Genomic DNA, 18,875 nt, shown 5'->3' on the forward strand with positions numbered 1-18,875 from the left:
GTAAAACTTCCTGTGAATTATCCTTTGTAAACCTATTAAAAAGAGTAGACAACTGTAAGGAATTTTCATCAGAAACAGATGAAGGTAAAAAAATTGGAAAAGAGTCATAAACATCCTGTTTGGGCTGAAAACCTCCCACAGACAAATAAGCATCATGCATTGAAAACAACATAATATCCTTAGATAAATTAAACTGTATGGAAGATTTATCATGAGCAGTTAAATTGTCTTGAGATACACATGTAATAACTTCAGATTGTAAATGACAGTCAATCATCATGAGTTCTTCCTGTTCTGCCTGGACCTATTGCGGCATAGAATTGTGACCCCCCGCCCCAAGATTTATATATTTCTGCTATTAAACACCCATGGGTTGCCCTGTGTAACCCATACACAGGGCAAACACAGATTATGTTTATTGCCCCATAACACAAAGTGATGCCTCTGCACATGAAATGCACCATAGGATTCCATTTCCCTCAACTTTGTACCTTTGATTTTCCTGTAAAAACCCAGAATAAATAATTACTTCAGTGAACAAGTTACAAAGCTAGTATGTTAAAGCAGAATACATTGAATCCCCCAACACAGCCTTTGATTATTTTTTACTTGTTTGACATAACATTAAAAATTGATGACAAGAAAAATAAATAATGTATTTCTGGCATTGGTGGGATTCATATCTCCTCCCTTCACCTCCTCCCCTCATTCAGGAAGCACAGCCTATTGTTCCTTTTGAAAATAAAGTTAGTAAAAAAGCACAACTTTTTATCCATTTCCATAAAGATAAGATAAGTGCCCCCCCCCCCATTCCTCCACTGATCTGTGTTTTTCTGTGCCCTGGATTCCACAGCCCCTGGATGCTTGAACAAGACCTAGGAGGATATAGGAACATACTGTAGGAAGCTGACATATACCGTGTCAGACCATTGGTCTATCTTGCTCAGTATTGTCTACACAGACTAGTAGCAGCTTGTTCAAGGTTGCAGGCAGGAATCTCTCTCAACCCTATCTGGGAGAAGCCAGGGAGGGAACCTGGAACCTTCTGCTCTTCCCAAAGCGGCTCCATCTCCTAAGGGGAATATCTTACAGTGCTTACACATTTCTTGTCTCCCTTTCATATGCAACCAGGGAAGACCCTGCTTAGCAAAGGGGACAAGTCATGCTTGCCACCACAAGGCCAGCTCTCTTCCTCTAGACCAGCTCTCTTCGTCTAAAATGGCAGGAGACCCTTATTTTTCACCGGGGTTCCTTTCTCACCTACAATTGCCTATGACCTGACTGCTAATAGCTGGAACTGTGACAGAACCTGTGGGAAATGAGTGTCTCCTGTACTACCCCACACCCAAAAAGGTTGCAGGCTCACTGGCTGGCTGCATGCATCTCACTACTCCATTAGTACTTCTAGAGAAGCTGGAAGAGACTCTGGATCAGTAGTGGCTGGTGCAGGATACACCGCCAGGGGGCGGTGGTGTGAGGCACCTTTAAGCATAAACTAGAAGGATCCGAGCTGCAGCATGCTGCCAGGCAAGCCCTACGGAGGGGGATCAGCTCTGCCACTCACCTGGCTTCCGGTTGGGGATCAGCTCCGTGGAAGCCAGGTGAGTGGTGCAATCAATACCCCACTGCAAGGAGTGCTGTGCAGTGCACTGCAGCTTGGAGCAACTTGTAGGGGCTGCCCAAGTTGAGGTTCTAATACCAGCCACTGTTGCTCTGGGCAAATGATACTGGGCGTCTTGCAGCATTCCCAATGGAACTGGGTGCAACAGCAGCGGCACATAGCGGCATTCACATGGAGCCTCTTCCACCTTTGCTAGAAGCACCTATAGAGTCCCAGGCAGCCTGCATCTCTCTTGGGTGAATGTCTCACTGCACTGTACGGAAGCCAAAGTCAGAACAGGAACATACACAGTTTCCTTGACTTCATTTGCACTTTGGGGGCCCTCTACATTATTGATGACATGTGCATTGATAAAACACTGCAAAAAAGTCATCTTGGTGTGAATCATCTTGGTGTGATCATGCTCTTCCACCAAGCACATCATCTTGGTGTGATCATGCTCTTCCACCAAGCTACAGTACACACTGGCACTTTAAGTGGTGCAGCGGGGAAATGCTTGACTAACAAACCGAAGGTTGCCGGTTCGAATACCCACTGGTATGTTTCCCAGACTATGGGAAACACCTCTATTGGGCAGGAGCAATATAGGAAGGGGCTGAAAGGCAACATCTCATACTTTGTGGGAGAAGGCAATGGTAAACCACTTCTGTATTCTACCAAAGACCACTACAGGGCTCTGTGGGCACCAGGAGTTGAAATCGACTTGACGGCACACTTTACTTTTACTTTACAAACTGGTAAAACATCATATGAAAAGAGTCTCAGTACAGCTGTTCATACAGTCCCACTGATGGGTTTCTTGCAGTGTTGTATCAATGGAAACATCCACATCTGTCATGTGGGGGTGGGGAGAAAGAACTGAAGGAAGTAAAATCTGTATCAAATTATTCACACACAGTGCTCAGTACGCATTTTAGAAATAAAACAGGCATGATGGGAAATTTCTAATGCAGTAGTTCTACTTCAGGAACATGACCAGCTCATTGGAACTTCATGTGGATGAGGACCATTTGGGAAGTAAACCTTATTTCAACACAGATGAAGAATTCATGAAGAAATATTGTGTTGAACCAGCAGTTCCAATATGTCTTAGAATCATAAGAAGCTGCCTTTTACTAAGACCATATAGCTCAGTATCGTTTACACTGACTGGCTGCAGCTCTCCAAGGTTTCAGGCAGGAATTTTTCCACCTGGAGAGATGCCAGGGTTTGAACATGGGAACTTCTGCATGCTAAGAAGATGCTCTTCCACCAAGCTACAGTCCCTTTCCCATTAAAATCCCTTAAACATAAAATAAATCATAGATTAGTTTTCTTCTTGGCCAGGGCTTTAGGTTGTGTGGAAGACATTGGTAGATGTAATCCCCCATGTCCAGTTCAACATGCAAGCATCCAAGCTCATTTGATAGCACTTTTAAAAAATGAAGGCTTAGCTTTAAAGGTGTTAAACGGAATGTAATGTACTCACAAGGCAATCCATCTCCTTGTCCCTAATCAATGAAACAAGTCATCATTGGTAATGAATGTAACAATTTACCAGTAGGGGTGTGGACAAAACTGGATTTGCCCGTTCGGCTCAAATCCAAACCAGATTCAAGCCAACTTGGCCTGGTTAGTTTTGGCTTGGTCATGCCAGACCCGGTTTGAGTTCGAACCAAGCTGGCTCACCAGCTCAAAGCAATACTGGTGAGGATTCCCCTTTACTAGTACAGGGGCAAGGGGGCTTTCCTAAGTAGCGAGGGGGTGGGAGGGGAGTAAATATAAGTATGAGCTGTGGTGGGGGGTAGGGGTGTGCCAGTTGGGTGTGAGTTCAAACTGGACTCTAATGAGACAAGCCATGTTCCATTTTGTCACCCCGAGCAAGGGGCCTGGCTCACCTCGAATTCGAGATGGTTCATTTCAAATTCAAGATGGTTCAGTTGTTCTGTAGCTGTTGTTTATTTTATTTTTTAACTTACTGCCGGGTTTGGTGACCTTGGGGTTGCTGCTGCTGCTGCTGCTGCTGCTGCAGGGGGCTCCTGCAGTCCCCCTCCGGCCTCCCCCTGGTCTTTGAAGGGCCATTTTGGCCCATTTGGGGGGTGTTTCAGCCCTTTCTGAAGTGGCAGCAGCCATTTTGAAGGTGGCCGCATATGCGCCCGGCCATTTACCCCCCAAAGGCTGCCGAACCTGGAGGTAAGTTTTTTTTTTTAAACAAAAAAACACCAACCCCCCTCCCCCCACACTGTGCAACCCCCAAACTGGCCCAAGCCAGCTGGGGTTGGGGGTTGGCCTGACCTCGAGCCAGACTGGTTTGATGTCAAACAAGCTCAAGACTGAGCCAGTTCTCACATCCCTAGTGGGGGGCAGTGGGGGCAGCTAACCCCGACCCCCTCCAGCCTCCCCCTGAGTCGCCTAGGCTGGCCCAGTTCAGGCCTTCTCTGCTCCGGTTTGGGCCTCTGCACATGTGCAGGGACCATTTTACCATGTACGGCAGCCTTTTTACTGACCTCTGAGCATGCACAGAGGCCTACAAGAATCATATATCCTGGTTCTCATCCTGTCGTCCTCTGTGTAGGTATTGCTGTCCCTGTGCCCATGAGGTGTTGGGGTTAAATGAGAGGCATGGCCACCTCCTTCTCCCTGACTTATGTACTTTCATTGAAACTTATAGAAAGACATGCATAGAGCTGTGCAGGTAGAGAATGCTACATATTTTTCAGAGCATGTCTGTAGGCAGTGGAGGGCCCTGCTTGTTAAATTTAGAGTAGACAGACATCCCTAATAATGTCTGGAAAAAGCTTAAGTGGAACATCCATCTTGGTCTGTGGCAGAAGCCAAAGATGGATTGCCTCTTCATCTATAAGTCTCCCTCTGTCTGTTCCTTTGGACCTAATGCGAATCATGGGGATTTTAAACATGCTCAGAAGCAGACTTATCCTGTGGCAGAGAGGCCTCTAGAATGCTGCAGACCCCTTCTGTGCTGACCACTGTCTCTCTCCTCTAGCAAAGTACTGTGATATTTCTCCTCTACCATCTGCTTAAGAATATCAAAGGGCTGCCTATAATTCTACCTCCCATTGTTCATGCTAGTTTAAGAATTCACAGTGTGTGATGCAAATTATGTAATAGCTCAACCTATTACAAACACCCTAGAGAGCAGAATTTTCCACCCACCTGGCAAAATGCAGCCCACCAGCAATTCATGGTGCCTTGCCAGGTGCTTGAAATTAGGGGTGTGCATGGATTGATTTGGAACCTTCTACATGCAAGTATGTAGATGCTCTTCCACTGAGTGATGGCCTCTTCCCCTAAGGGGAACATCGTATAGTGCTCACACATGTAGTCTCCCATTCAAATGCAAACCAGATCAGACCCTGCTTAGCAAAGGGTACAAAGCAAATCCAGGCTTGCTACCACAAAACCAGTTCTCCCAGTGGTGTTTCAATGGGGCACAAATGAATTCATAAAGTTTATTTCTTTTACAAATTTCTAGACCACCCCGAACTTCCATCTCTGGGTGGTTTATAAATTTTAAAATATGTTTATTTGGCAATGTTTCCAATTTGTCCAAGGACTGGACCTAAAGTGAAACACCCTCTGGAGCCTGCAGTTGGCTCTGCCTCCAGGAAGGATCAAGCTGCAAGTCTCCTGTTCAGATCTAACTTCAATTAGTTGGCCTTTGTTAGGAAACAACCCCCAACTAGTATATGATAGAAGATATGATAATAATACTGGCTGGCCTACCTTATAGAGCTGCTGTAAAAATACTATATGTGAAAATATGCAATAAAACCCCAGAGCTTCCAGAAATTGTTGTAATGTGGCCAAATTAATCTGAAAACATTGATTTTTTTTTATTAAAAAAAAATAAGGGTGCAATAACATTTCCTGGCACAGACAAACATCAGCGCAGCTGGTGGGAAAATTGATTGTCCAGGATCCAATGTTAATGCTTCAGTAACACATCACAGACCATCCAGATCAAGAAGCCTGTAGAGTTAACAAGAACAGGTTTTGTTTCAGCTCAGCCTGATAAAAACAGTACATAGTGTCAAGTGAAACAGCAGATTAATAAACAACTCTGTTGACAACTCCCCCCCAAAAAAACCCCCCACAAGTGATTGCATAATATTTCAAAACTTCTGTGATTCAAATGCATGACAAATATGAACGTCTGTATTTAAAAAATTCATATTGTATATTTAATTTATAAAATCTGACACAATGTAATAGAAACATGGAAAAATCTCTGTGGGGCAAGAGAGAGGGGAAGGCTTATGGAGGGTCCACGAGAATGAAATTATGCACTGCTGCATCGGTTCAGTTGTTGATGCCATAGTAGCCTTATTCATGTGTTATGTTAAATGCATGTATGAATATGCTGAATATTTATATACCACTTTTCAATAAAAGTTCCCAAAGTGGTTTACATAGAGATGGATGGATGGATGGATGGATAGATAGATAGATAGATAGATAGATAGATAGATAGATAGATAGACAGACAGACAGACAGACAGACAGACAGACAGACGTACGTACATACATACATACATACATACAATGGCTCCCTGTCCCCAAAGGGCTCACAATCTAAACAAGAAACATAAGATAGACAACAGCAACAGCCATGGGAGGGATGCAGTGCTGGGGATGGATAGGGCCAGTTATCTCTCCCCCTGCTAAATAATCACATTAAAAGGTGCCTATTTGCTCAGTTAATATGATCTGCATGCAGAGAAAGTTAAGAACACAGGAAGCTGACTTTTACCAAGATGGACCATTGGTACATCTAGCTCCATATTGCCACTGTTTCACAGCAGCTCTACAAGGTTTCAGGAAAGAGTTTTCCCCACCCCTACCTGGAGATTCCAGGGATTGAACCCGGGACCTTCTGCATGCAGATGCTCTTCTAGCCCATCCTCTACAAGGAAAATCTTACAGCAGAGAGTGCTCACAAGTTGTCACCCATCCAAATGCAATGCAGGGTGGATCCAGCTTAGAATAGTGCAGAATTCATGCTTGCTACCACAAGACCAGCTCTCCTTCCAGACTCCCATGGCAGACCCCAGGCTGGGTTTATGCCATGGGGCAAAACTAACCACTGTTTGTTCTGTCCTGTGAGCAAGAGTCTATAAGGTCATGAAGGTAATAAAACAAGATGAGTTGCAGCACCATGGACAGCTCCATGGGATAAGTTGCTCCAACAGCAATCAGAAGTAGACGGAGCTCTTAAATACCAAGGAGCTCAGAAAACCTTGTGGGCTCGACCTTTCTGCCTGGAGAGTGAAAGTCTTAGAGGGCATTCTGGTATTCCTTCTTGCCTGGAGTCTGACATTCTTTGTCTTCTCTGACAGATACTGCCTAGCCTGTTGCTGGTGCTGGCTTACAGCTATCACGGAGTGCAAGGACGATCCAAGCCATTTTGCTGTTTGAGGTGAAGGACAATATGACACACACCTCAGGACATATACAGAGACTTTCTGGCTGGGGCAGGCCTTGCCTCAGTATCAAAACTGATATTGGTCTCCTACTTGCTTCTCTTGACCATTTGGTGTGACTCCTGGCCTGCTGTGACTCCTGCTACCTGCTTAATCCTCCTGGCTCCTGAATTCCTGATCTGGTTTGACCCTTGGTGTGGCTCTGACTTTGGCTCTTGTCTTGACCCCCTGACTGGACAGCTTACCAGCTTGACCTGCATGTTCCTGGCTCAGTGCCAGGCTCTGATTCCTGATGATTTACCTGGCTTGACCCCTGGTGTATACTTGGTTCCCAGTTCCTGTCCTGATCCTTCAATCCCTGTTCAGAACTGACACTCTCAGTTCTGGCTTCTAGACCTACATCCCCAGGTACTGCTGCCCACAGCCCAGCCAATCTGACCCACCTGCACCCCTCCCTTCATCCATGCCCGAGGCCACCACATCATTGATGGGCTGCCCCTGAGAGACTGCAATGGTGTGGGAGGGGCCAGTTCCTCAGGGGGCTCAGGTTCCAAGGATGACCTTTGGAAGGGCTTAGGCTCTGTGCATGATGCTTAGAAGGACTTCCATTCTGGGGCTTCCTGGAACCTAAGACCCTACTTGCTTAGGATCAAACAGAGTCACTATTCAGGGTTGGGGTCATGACACCAACACTGCTCCTTCCCACTAAAGGAAAAGGCAAGATTGGTTGGAACCTCAGGGGAGAAGAGCTGGTCTTGTGGTAGCAAGCATGAATTGTCCCCTTTGCTAAGCAGCATCCATCCTGGTTTGCATTTGAATGGGAGACTACATGTGAGCACCCCATAATATCCCTTAGGGGATGCAATCATTCTGGGAAGAGCAGAAGGTTCCAAGTTCCCTCCCTTTCACCTCCAAGTTAGACACTTCTGCCTGCAACCTTGGAGAAGCTGCTGCCAGTCTGTGTGGACAATACTGAGCTAGGTGGACCAATGGTCTGACTCAGTATAAGGCAGCTTCTTATGTTCCCATGAACTGGAAGAGAGTTTAGAAATTCCCAACTAGCTTTCCTCCTCTGAGAATAGCAGCAGCACTAGGCAGCAGCCATGGACTGGGCAGATGTATCGTTCTTGGAATGACAGGCAGGAGCTCTGGAGGAGCAACTTAGGCATGTATGTAACCTTCTCTGCCAGGGTAAAAGTTAGAGACTCAATGGCAATGCTGATCTGGATGCAACTGTCGCACAAATAAGCCTTTTGCATATTTATACAAATGACAATTGCCAGCGTCCTTTTGTGTACACTTTTGCTTGCAACACTGAGAATTGCCGCACCAAAATACAGTTCTACTTTTAACAGCAATATCTCAGTGCTTGATCAGTCATCTTATCAGGCGGGTTGTATTTATATCCTGGCAGTCCTGGAATGATTCCTCACCCCCTTTGGCCAACTCATCACTCAATTTCTGGCTACAGGTCTGGCAATAACACACATATATATTCAGAGCGGCAATCTTAGAATATATCTTGCCATGCTTGACTTTTCAGTCATTTAAACAGCCCCTTTTAAATATATACAGATGTTTATTAGCCTTGCACAGCCAGATTCCATCCAGTAAACAGTTCAAACTCGGCATCCTTCCGGCCTCTAGGATGCTGCCTTTCAAGTAATTGATCTTTCTTATAAAACCACCCCCCAAGCCTCCGAGTAACAGTTTCAATCACAGGCTAATACTACACCCCAGATTCCTAAGGGAGCCATCTGTAAAAGGATCATTGATTTTGACCTTTTGGGTAGATTTGTCTTTTTTGAAGAGTCTTTTAAATTATGCACATCAATAATGGGAAAGATGAGGGAGAGAAAGGGAGCAGAACTTTTAGAGATTCACATTTGAAGATCTGACAAGCAAGTGTTTTGTATTCAAGTAAATCAGTCTTGCTGCTCTGTTGTTCAAGAACATCCTGGAAAACTAGTGGAGAGGGGACTCAGACACTTGATTTCTTGCATCTCCTCCCACTCCTCCTCAGGAATTACCGCCATGGTGCACTAACGCCCCTCCAGCCTTACCCCTTCCACCCACTGCAGAACAGTACACTAATTTTTCCATTTCCCACCACTGATCTCCTGCCCCACCCCACGACCCTCCATCTATACTGATCTCCTTCTTTCACCTGCATTGTGTGGAGCATGCCACATACCAATTTCCCCCCATTGGTCTCCCAGTCCCGTCCCCCCCACCACCACTGATTTACCAGCATCATAGCTAACCTTACCTACTTCTTTCTCTTCCCATCTTGCTTTCCATGCCCTTTCAAAATCCAGGGATTAGGACATGGAGTGGAAAGAAATATGAAGTCCTCAACATTTGAATATACGTGAGGTCATTTTCATGAAAAGCCTTTTGTGGATAGGAGAGGGTTAAGCCTGGTAAAGAGGCTTATCTGGATAATGGGAACCTCTCCTACCCTGAGTATGCCAAAGTGGGTAGCCTAACTTTTGGACCCACACTTTTACAAGGTAGAACAGTAACCTCCATTGTCCTCCCCCAGCTTTTGATCATGTGGGCAATCAGAACTGCTTCTGCAGCTCCTGAGAGCTGACAGCCATGTTTACAAGAGAGTAGAGGAAAGCAGAACCAAGGAGTTGTGTACTACTGCATCGACAAGGGCTCCTTCTCTGCTGCCCACATGCTGCATTTTGGGATAAGGGAGGACTTCCTCCTTCAGATCCTACTTTGGGAATCTGTCATTGTGCCAGTTGTGGCCACATAAGTGATGGAGTCCAGAGGAGGCTGTGATCATCGGGGGAAGGCAGGTAATATCCTGCCTTCCTCCCAGCCCACCACACTTTGGTAATCTGAATGTCCTTTGTATATTTTAGAAAATCTGTTGCTTGGTTCTTCATAGCACCTAAAGATCATCTTCTCCAAACAAATTTAATTGTTTTGTCTATCTGATGAATTGAGTAAATGCTGCAGATCTAATAAAAACTGTTCTAGCTCCATCAAATGCCCCGTGCAACCAGGAATCAACAGATTTTCTCCAAAAGAAATTTCTCCCTGCAGTTATCTGCCAAAATTTAATTTTAGGCAAAGTTTGACCGTAACTCTGATCTTGGGTCACACTGTGATAAAACTAGAGAAGATCTTGTGATACCCCCATGAGGAGATATTAGGTCAAAATTGTCAGGGTTTACTCCATTCAGCAAGCTATGTCTGTTGCTCACTCCCCGAACATATGCTGCTTGTGAGGAACCACAAGCATATGAGGAACCAAAGTCACTCTGTGTCATTGTTCCAGCTGTAAGCCTTATTCTGTTGATCCTTTACAGTGCTGATGACAGATTTAACAAAGGGCAATTTTGCACAATAATAAGAATTCTTACCAACTGAACACTCCTTTTAGAGGAAATGAGAGCAGCTTTGCAAAGAAATGATTACCAAGTGCATTAGGATCACTTAGAGGAGCTTGTTGTTGACAGGACTATGCACACAATTGCCACAAATATGTATTGAGAGGCACCCAAATTGATGTGCTTTGCCATAAAGATATGGGCTTTTCAATATAACAGAACATGTACATTCTTATTTAAATCATATTTCCCTCTTCAGTTATCTGCCAATATATGTTCAGAATAGCCTGTGAATAGCTCCATAGACTGTCTCACCTAATTATTCTCATCCATTTTGGATCATGGTATCATTTTTTATCACAGCAGGATGTTTGTGTACAGTCACACTACACATTTTAATCATGGTATTAACATCATTGTTATTGGATTTACATAATGTTTTGATTAACTCTCTACAGCTTTCTTTGGCTGAGTTCAGATGTACAGAATAACCATAGTTATAGCTGGCCGAGGTTGAATCCTCAGTATGCCTGAATGAGTGAAACCACGGTTATGGGTCAAAAGTGAATTCTGGTTTGCTTCACTAAGCTCCAGTTATCTCTGTGTTTCACCACTGACAACTAAGGTTTTGCCGCTGAAGTGTAATGCCTGAATTCTGGCTCAGCTATAACCATGGTTTTATAAATGCCTATTCCAAACTCCAATAATAGAGATGGCAGGGTTGTGCCTCGGCGGCCAGGCAGCAGGGAGGGACTCCCCTCTCCTTCAACTGGAGTTTGGTTGGCCATGGTTTGGTGAATGTCTGTGGTGTGATTTGGAGTTAAGAACTGAAACCTCAGCCATGCTTAACTCCAGTTAACTTGTACGTCTGAACTGGGCCTTAGAGTTGTTGTCATTTGGAAGAGTCTATGAGATCTAAACAAGAGCAGTCAAATACTTTTAGCTCTGAAAATTACACTGGAAATTATTATGCTTGAAATGGACAACTGTAGTCAACTTGTGTACCTTAAGCCCTGTTCACATGACCATATTCACCATTTTGTGAATTTCCCTTGCAGTTGGATGGTAACGAAATATTTGAAATGTTATCCCATTTGATTAAGATCAATATATCAATATTATTTTTCACATACTGCAAAAGTTTAGAAAACTAAACTGAAACCTGGCAGGAGCTGGCAAATAGCTGTAATATCAACACACATACATTTGCAATACTGATTCATACTAGGGAAATCGTGAATGGGGGAGTCACTATTATGACCCGTTTCCTGCCTCTAAACAGGCAAATAGATGGCCTATCATTTTTCATAGATAAGTTATAATTATATATAACATTTCGGGGGAAACCTCAGGCAGACCTGAATCCTGGAAGGATGTGGAAATATATAGTATATAGATATAGGTACACACACACACACACACACACACACACACACACACACACACATGTTAGGCAAGTCCTCCCAAAGCGGAACAAAGCTATGAGATTATTTATGGTAACTCAGCACTATAGAGTTGTTCACATATTTGTCCATGTAGAAATTAAATGCATGTGAGAATATGGGCACAGGGTTATGCTCACTGGTTCCAGCTCACTTGTCAGGGAATCCTCGAAACAGGACAGGGTGCCTTGGTGGAATGGGGTGTGCCCCATGCTAGGGCCTCCCCTGCGTGGGTTTTATTGGGCCAACAGGATTGGGTAGCCAACAAAACACCCATCTGAGGGACTTCCAGCTGGCCCCAGTAGGGATTAGATGAATCACTGCTGAATAACTGTGTATTCTCATATGGCTGGGGGAAGCTCTTGCAAGATCTCGGGTCCAGGTCTCGATCAATGTTGAGATGTCGTGAGATTTGCCCTGACTGTCAGGGAGTATATAAGGGAGGACTGGCCACTAATGAGGGGCCAATCCAGGAGGAAGGCTCACTATGGAAAGAGCCCTGGGATTCTGACTGAGCCTTGGGTGAAGCAGCTCTGGAGAAGGGCTCGTGAGCAAAGGAGTAAATGCCACCCCCACCCTGAAGACTCTGAGGCTAAAGACACTGAAGCTGTCCCAACGCTGCTGACACCAGAGGGTAGCTAGCCACAACAGAAGCCTGACATCACTACCTGTTCATCTAGACCTATGAATATATGGCCAGCCTTTTCATGAGGCAAAGTGAGGCAGTTGCCTCAGTCAGCAGATTACTGGGCACCAGCAGGGTGGCAAAATGCTGGTGCATCTTGCACCTCACTGCATCGTTATTTCACTCCCCCACCCATTCATTTATCAGTGAACATGTACATATGAACAAGTGCATGATTAGCGCAAAAAGCATGCAAATGAGTGAAACCTTTTTTAAAAGAGAGAAATGTGTTTGTAGGTATGATTGAATGATTATTATTTCTATATCCTGTTTTCCTGTGCACGGTGCATAAGTAAAAGACTCTTGATGCAATTGTTTGTATAATAATCGCATCAAGATGGCTTTGCTTCCATACCCAAAGCCGCAAGGACGACACACACATGCAGTGCTGGATGAAAAGGGCCACAACTTTATTGACTTGTCAACAAATTGGAGAACTGGATTGATGGAAAACTCCACCTCCTGCATGGCAGACCTAACTTGCGCTGGCAGTCAAAGCCTTTACATCCCTCGCTGAGCCTATTTTGATTGACACACCCTGGCTCAGATGAGGAATCCGTGCCAGACGACTCACTCCTCATCCTTGCCAGCCAAGGAAGGTCATGGATATTTGATTGATTGATTGATTGATTGATTGATTTCTATACCGCCCTTCCAAAAATGGCTCAGGGTGGTTTCTAGGGCTTCTCTACCCACCCCCAAGCCACACAGCTTTAGAGGTCTGTGAAGCCTGGAAGTAGTGTCATGGGCATGATGGAAGACTCCGAGGAGGAGCTGCAGGAGGGGATGGAGGTTACAGAAGAGGAGGGACGGCAAGGACCAGAAGTTGCAAAGGAGAGTGGGTCCAACACACAAGGAGTTGAAGATGAGTTAGATCCAGGTGAGGCAGCTGTTGTGGAGGAGGCGCAACTGGTCTCAGCTGTGGAGAGGTGTCGGTCCAAGAGACAGCAAGAGTTAAGGAACCGCATGCGTAGAACAACAGGCATAGCTGTTGACTCAGGTACTCTTGATTAACAGCACCGGGGGTCAGCCTATTTAAGACACCTGTAACATAGCTACCCTGCTAATAGCAACGTCAATTTTCTGTGAGCTAATTGACTGGTTTCGTGTATCGCCTTGACTATGTTTGGGACTGTATTGACCTTGCCCATGGACTTCAATTTGGACTCTGTGTTGATTGATTGGATTTGACTCAGATTGAACCTGGTTTGGAGAATTACTTCCTGTAAGACTTTGCTATTTCTGCCTTTGCCTGTTTTATGCTCCGTCTGGCTAGCCTGACAGATTTACGACAAGTAGATGGAGAAAATTGTAGCCTCTGTGTCACCATTTAAGTCTGCCCAAGTGTGCTCACAGATTCCAACCCATCTACTCTTCCAACCAGCCCACACTCCAGAAATTATCAGAATGGTCTTTTGATCCCTGTGCCCTGGATTCAACGGACAATGCCACCACATAGCCCACCTGTGAGCTTCCCCCAGCCATGTGAGAATACGCTGTCATTCAGCGGCAATGTATCGGATCCTTGCCAGGGCCAGCTGAAAGTCCCCCAGATGGGTGATTTGTTGGCCTCTTCCCTCGCCCAATCAGGTCAGCCCAATCAAGATTGCCTGCCCACCCAGAGGTCTTTAAGTGGACCAGGTATTGCATTCCATGCTCAGGAGGAATGAGCCAAAGCTCTTCCAGGGACTTCTGCTGTCTAAACATACAAAAAGAGGCAACCTTGCTAGCATAGCTAGTAATGGTATTCAGAGCAAGGGACACATCAATAGCCCTGTGGGCCTCTAATTACCAGGACTCCCTAGGCCCTCTGGCATTATTTCCAGCTCCAACATGGCCTCTGGGGCTAATTCCCTGAACTGCCCTACCTGGAAATGAGATACAGTATCAGTTATGTCATTCTGAGGCTCAGGGATTTGATCCACCAAGGAAAGTATGTTAAATTGGAGGCAGAGTAGAATAAAAACCTGCAGAAGAGGGGAAGAAGCCCTGCCCCACTGCTGTTACTCACCTCCTCCTGTGGGGCACATAACAACAAAAATAAATATTTATATACCACTTTACAACAAAAAGGTTTCTGAAGCGGTTTACATGGAGAAATAATAATCAATAAATAAAATGGATCCCTGTCCCTGAAGGGCTCACAATCTAAAAAGAAATATAATCTAGACACCAGCAACAGTCACTAGAGGTATTGTGCTGGAGCTCAATTGTACCTGTAACTGAGCTGGCAGTTGTGTGGGTGGCCGGTTCAGCTGCCCGGAATAGACTGCCTGCTCATGTGTGGGGAACGCGGGCTAAGCCCACTCTCCCTGCTAACCCACTCCTGGCTCTTCTTACTGATCATGAGAGGAGCCTTGTAGTCTACCATCTAAATGCAAACCAAAGTGGACCCTACTTAGCACAGGGGACAAAGCAAAGGGGGCAATTCATAGCTGCTTCTACAAGACCAGTCCAGCGTTCCTCTCTGGCACCAGAAATGGGTCCTATCTGAGAAATTATTATTGTCTGTCAGTTTGGTGGTCAGGCACTGAAGAGAGGATGACCAATTAGGACAGGACAGCACTCTGTCCATGTGAGGTCAGGCATTGTGATTACACCTGACACTCAGGATTGGATCCCTGTGGTGGCTTGGCAGGTGATCTGGTAGAGTAGCCAAACAGGAATCAACTCTCTGGGGAAGCTGTCAAATGCAAATTTGCTCTCAGCTGGACAGCCACAATTCCCAGGTTAAAAACTACTGCCATACCTGTTTGTGTCTCTATGTATGAAAAATGGTCCAGCTGTTCAACCAGAAGCTCTGAAGGAATAAAGATTGCTTTTACCCATATGAGTAAATCATGACTAGTGAAATGAACTGGACTATCTTTCAGGGAAGGAAAAATCTATCTGGAGTAATTAGATTCCACTGAAATCAGTTTTGCAGAGGTAAGAGAACTGCTGAACTTACTTTCAGGATCACCGTTCTTTGGGCTGAGTCAGTATACTGCATCCTGTAGCTCTACCGGAAGTGCTCCATTGGATAAGTTCAACCCTATTCATTGCCGTCCCATTGTCTTCAATAGGATTTAGTCCCTGTTTGGGTAAATATGGTATTAGGGTCTAGCCTGCTTTAACCTTAAATGGTGCAGTGGGCAAATGCTTGACTAACAAGCAGAAGGTTGCCTGTTTGAATCCCTGCTGGTACTATACTGGGCAGCAGCAATCTAGGAAGATGTTGAAAGGCATAATCTCATACTGCACGGGGGGTGGCAATGGTAAACCCCTCCTGTATTCTACCAAAGAAAATCACAGGACTCTGTGGGCGCCTGGGGTCGAAATTGACTCAACGACACACTTTACCTTCACCTGCTTCAACAAACGTTGAAACCTTTTCAGCCCAAAGTAAAGTACCACTTTTCAGCCTGTCTTTCAGAAGTTTGCTTTTGACTCCAAAGTGGGTTAGTCCAAAGCAAGTGTGGGGTACCAGAACCAAGCTGAATCCTTTGATTCCTCAAACTACTTAGCAGGACCAGTGGGGCAGCGGGAAGGGAAGGGTCTAGTCTTTCTGTTTCCTCACCACCATGAAAGGGCAAGCAGCTGTGTTCCATGATGTACAATGTAATTAGGTCATTCTCACAACCAAATGCAGGGGGAGCTGGTGAGAAAGCAGGAACCTACTTGCTCTCTCCCACACAATCAGAGCCTCTGTTGGGCTTCACCACCCATGTACCCACATGAGTGGTGCAGCAGCAAGCTCAGTGGCGATCTAGGGGAACAAGCTGGGACCCCCAGGTACCCCACAATGCACCACACTGCCTGGCCACTCCTCACCCCCAGCTCTATGATTAAGATGGCTGCTGGTGAACAAGGAGCAGCTTTTGTTGCCAATCAGGACTACCTGGGGGAAGAGCGGCAGGATCAAGAGCAATTCCGGGATTGCAGATGAGCCTCACCTGTCTTTCCCTGTCCTACCCAGGTAGGGCTAGTTGTGAGAATGACCTCAATGTCTGGATAGGGCTTTTGTATATTTACAGGGGTGTAGCTAGGGGATAGAGGGCCCGTGTTCACCCATTTCCCCCATGGCCCCTTGGAGTGAGGGAGGTGCCTTCTATCAGCTTTGGCTGATACACCAGCTGCGTCTGTTTCTTGAGAAAGATGACCTTAAAACAGTGGTACATCTGCTGGTAACCTCCAGACTGGATTACTGCAATGCACTCTATGTGGGGCTGCCCTTGTATGTAGTCCAGAAACTACAGCTGGTTCAGAATGCGGCAGCCAGGCTAGTCTCTGGGTCATCTAGGAGAGACCATATTACTCCTGTATCGAAGGAGTTACACTGGCTGCCGATATGTTTCCGGGCAAAATAGAAGGTGTTGGTTATAACCTATAAAGCCCTAAACAGCTTGGGCCCTGGGTATTTAAGAGAACATCTTCTTCGCCATGAACCCCATTGCCCACTGAGATCATCAGAAGAGGTCCGTCTGCATTTGCCACCGGCTCATCTGGTGGTTACTCAGGAATGGGCCTTCTCCGTTGCTGCCCCAAGGCTTTGGAATGAGCTCCCCAGTGAAATAAGAGCCTCCCCATCTCTGTCAGCTTTTAAAAAGTCTTTAAAGGCGCATCTGTTCACCCAGGCTTTTAAATGATACTGTTTTGATTGTTTTTAATGTTGTTTTAGAGCATTGTTTAAATTTTTAAAAAATTGTTGTGTTTTAAATTTCTTGTTGTTTTTTTAAACTGATGTTTTAATGTTGTTTTTATCAGTTGTAAACTGCTGAGAGACACAAGTTTTGGGCGGTATAAAAATATGTAAATAAATAAATAAATAAACAAATAAACAAATAAATAAATAATGAAGGGAATAGGAAAGGATGGAGCTGGGGGTCCTGGATTCTTTGAACCCATCTGCTCAATCATAGACACACACACACACACACACACACACACACACGACTCCAGTTGGGGTTCTAATTTGTCATTACACAGTTTTGTTTCCTCCAAAACCTTTTCAATCAGCAAAGATGGCTTGCTCATGAAGAAGAAGAAGAAGAAACTTTCACACAAAAAGTCAAAGCTGCATTTTTCTTTCCAAGGTGGGGCAGTCATGTCTTCTTAGCACTTTCTCTAATTAAAAACTCTTGGCTGTTGTCATTTTAAGAAGGACAAAAGAAGCTGGCATGGAAAAGACAAAGGAATACAAGGTAGGCGAGAAGAAATGCCTAGCAAACAGTTGTTGAAATGAAAAGCTCTTTCATAATTGAAGAGTGCCGCTTGATGTGACTTTACAACACCACAATAGAGAGGCCAAAGAGAAAGACAAAGGAAGGAGATCCTCATTAAGAGTACTGGCTTGCAAATGGTGCCTCGGAAACAAAAGCATTTCGAAGGACTGACATTTTCCGTTATAAGGGTAGCAAGTTCACCATGGAAAACACTTCTTGTTGCATGCCTGGAAGCAGAACCATTGCAATTTGGGTTGGCTGGCTGGGGACCTAATTATCAAGACTCATTACATCATTACATTTTATTATGCTATTAGATCCCTCTGCATGCCAAGGCAGTGCAAAAATAGCCCTTATTGTGAGGCGATATTCACAGAGAGCTCACTTGGAGACCTTTGGGAAATTGACAGTTGAAATGTCTCCAAACCTCATGCGTTTTACACATGCTTATATGCAGATACATAGCACACAACTGGGTTAGCCTTGTCACCCTCTAAGTCAGTTCAAGTCAGAGTTAGTAGGAGAAAGACATCGAACTGGCAGATCTCAACACTGACGATTCATTCTAACATGAGAAAGTAACTAACACTAAATCTCTGTTAGATGCCCCTAGAGCTAAACCACAGAATCAGGAGGCTATTAGGAGAGGAGAGCTGGTCTTGTGGTAGCAAGCATGTTTTGTCCCCATAGCTAAGCAGGGTCTGCCCTGGTTGCATCTGAAGGGAGACTTGATGTGTGAGCACTGCAAGATATTCTCCTCAGGGGATGAAGCTGCTCTGGGAAGATCAGAAGGTTTCAAGTTCCCCCCCTGGCTTCTCCAAGATAGGGCTGAGAGATTCCTGGCTGCATCCTTGGAGAAGCCGCTGCCAGTCTGTGAAGACAATACTGAGCTAGATAGACCAGTGGTCTGACTCAGTATATGGCAGTTTCCTATGTTCCTATGGTACAGTTGGTATTGGTTTGTGCCATTTTAGTGTGCAGTTGGGATCTTATATTTCTCCAGGCTTTAAAAAAATACATATTTTTTGCAGTGAAAATTAGCACATTGGGGAGAAGGGCTGCAATCTAGCCGCCTCCTTGACACACTAGGTTTGCATATCCAGGGGAGTTTCGAATATAGGGAAGAATTCAAATATGTGATTCCCACACCGGCAAT

This window comes from Hemicordylus capensis, chromosome 9 (assembly GCF_027244095.1).
Source record: "Hemicordylus capensis ecotype Gifberg chromosome 9, rHemCap1.1.pri, whole genome shotgun sequence".
Classification (NCBI taxonomy): Eukaryota; Metazoa; Chordata; class Lepidosauria; order Squamata; family Cordylidae; genus Hemicordylus; species Hemicordylus capensis.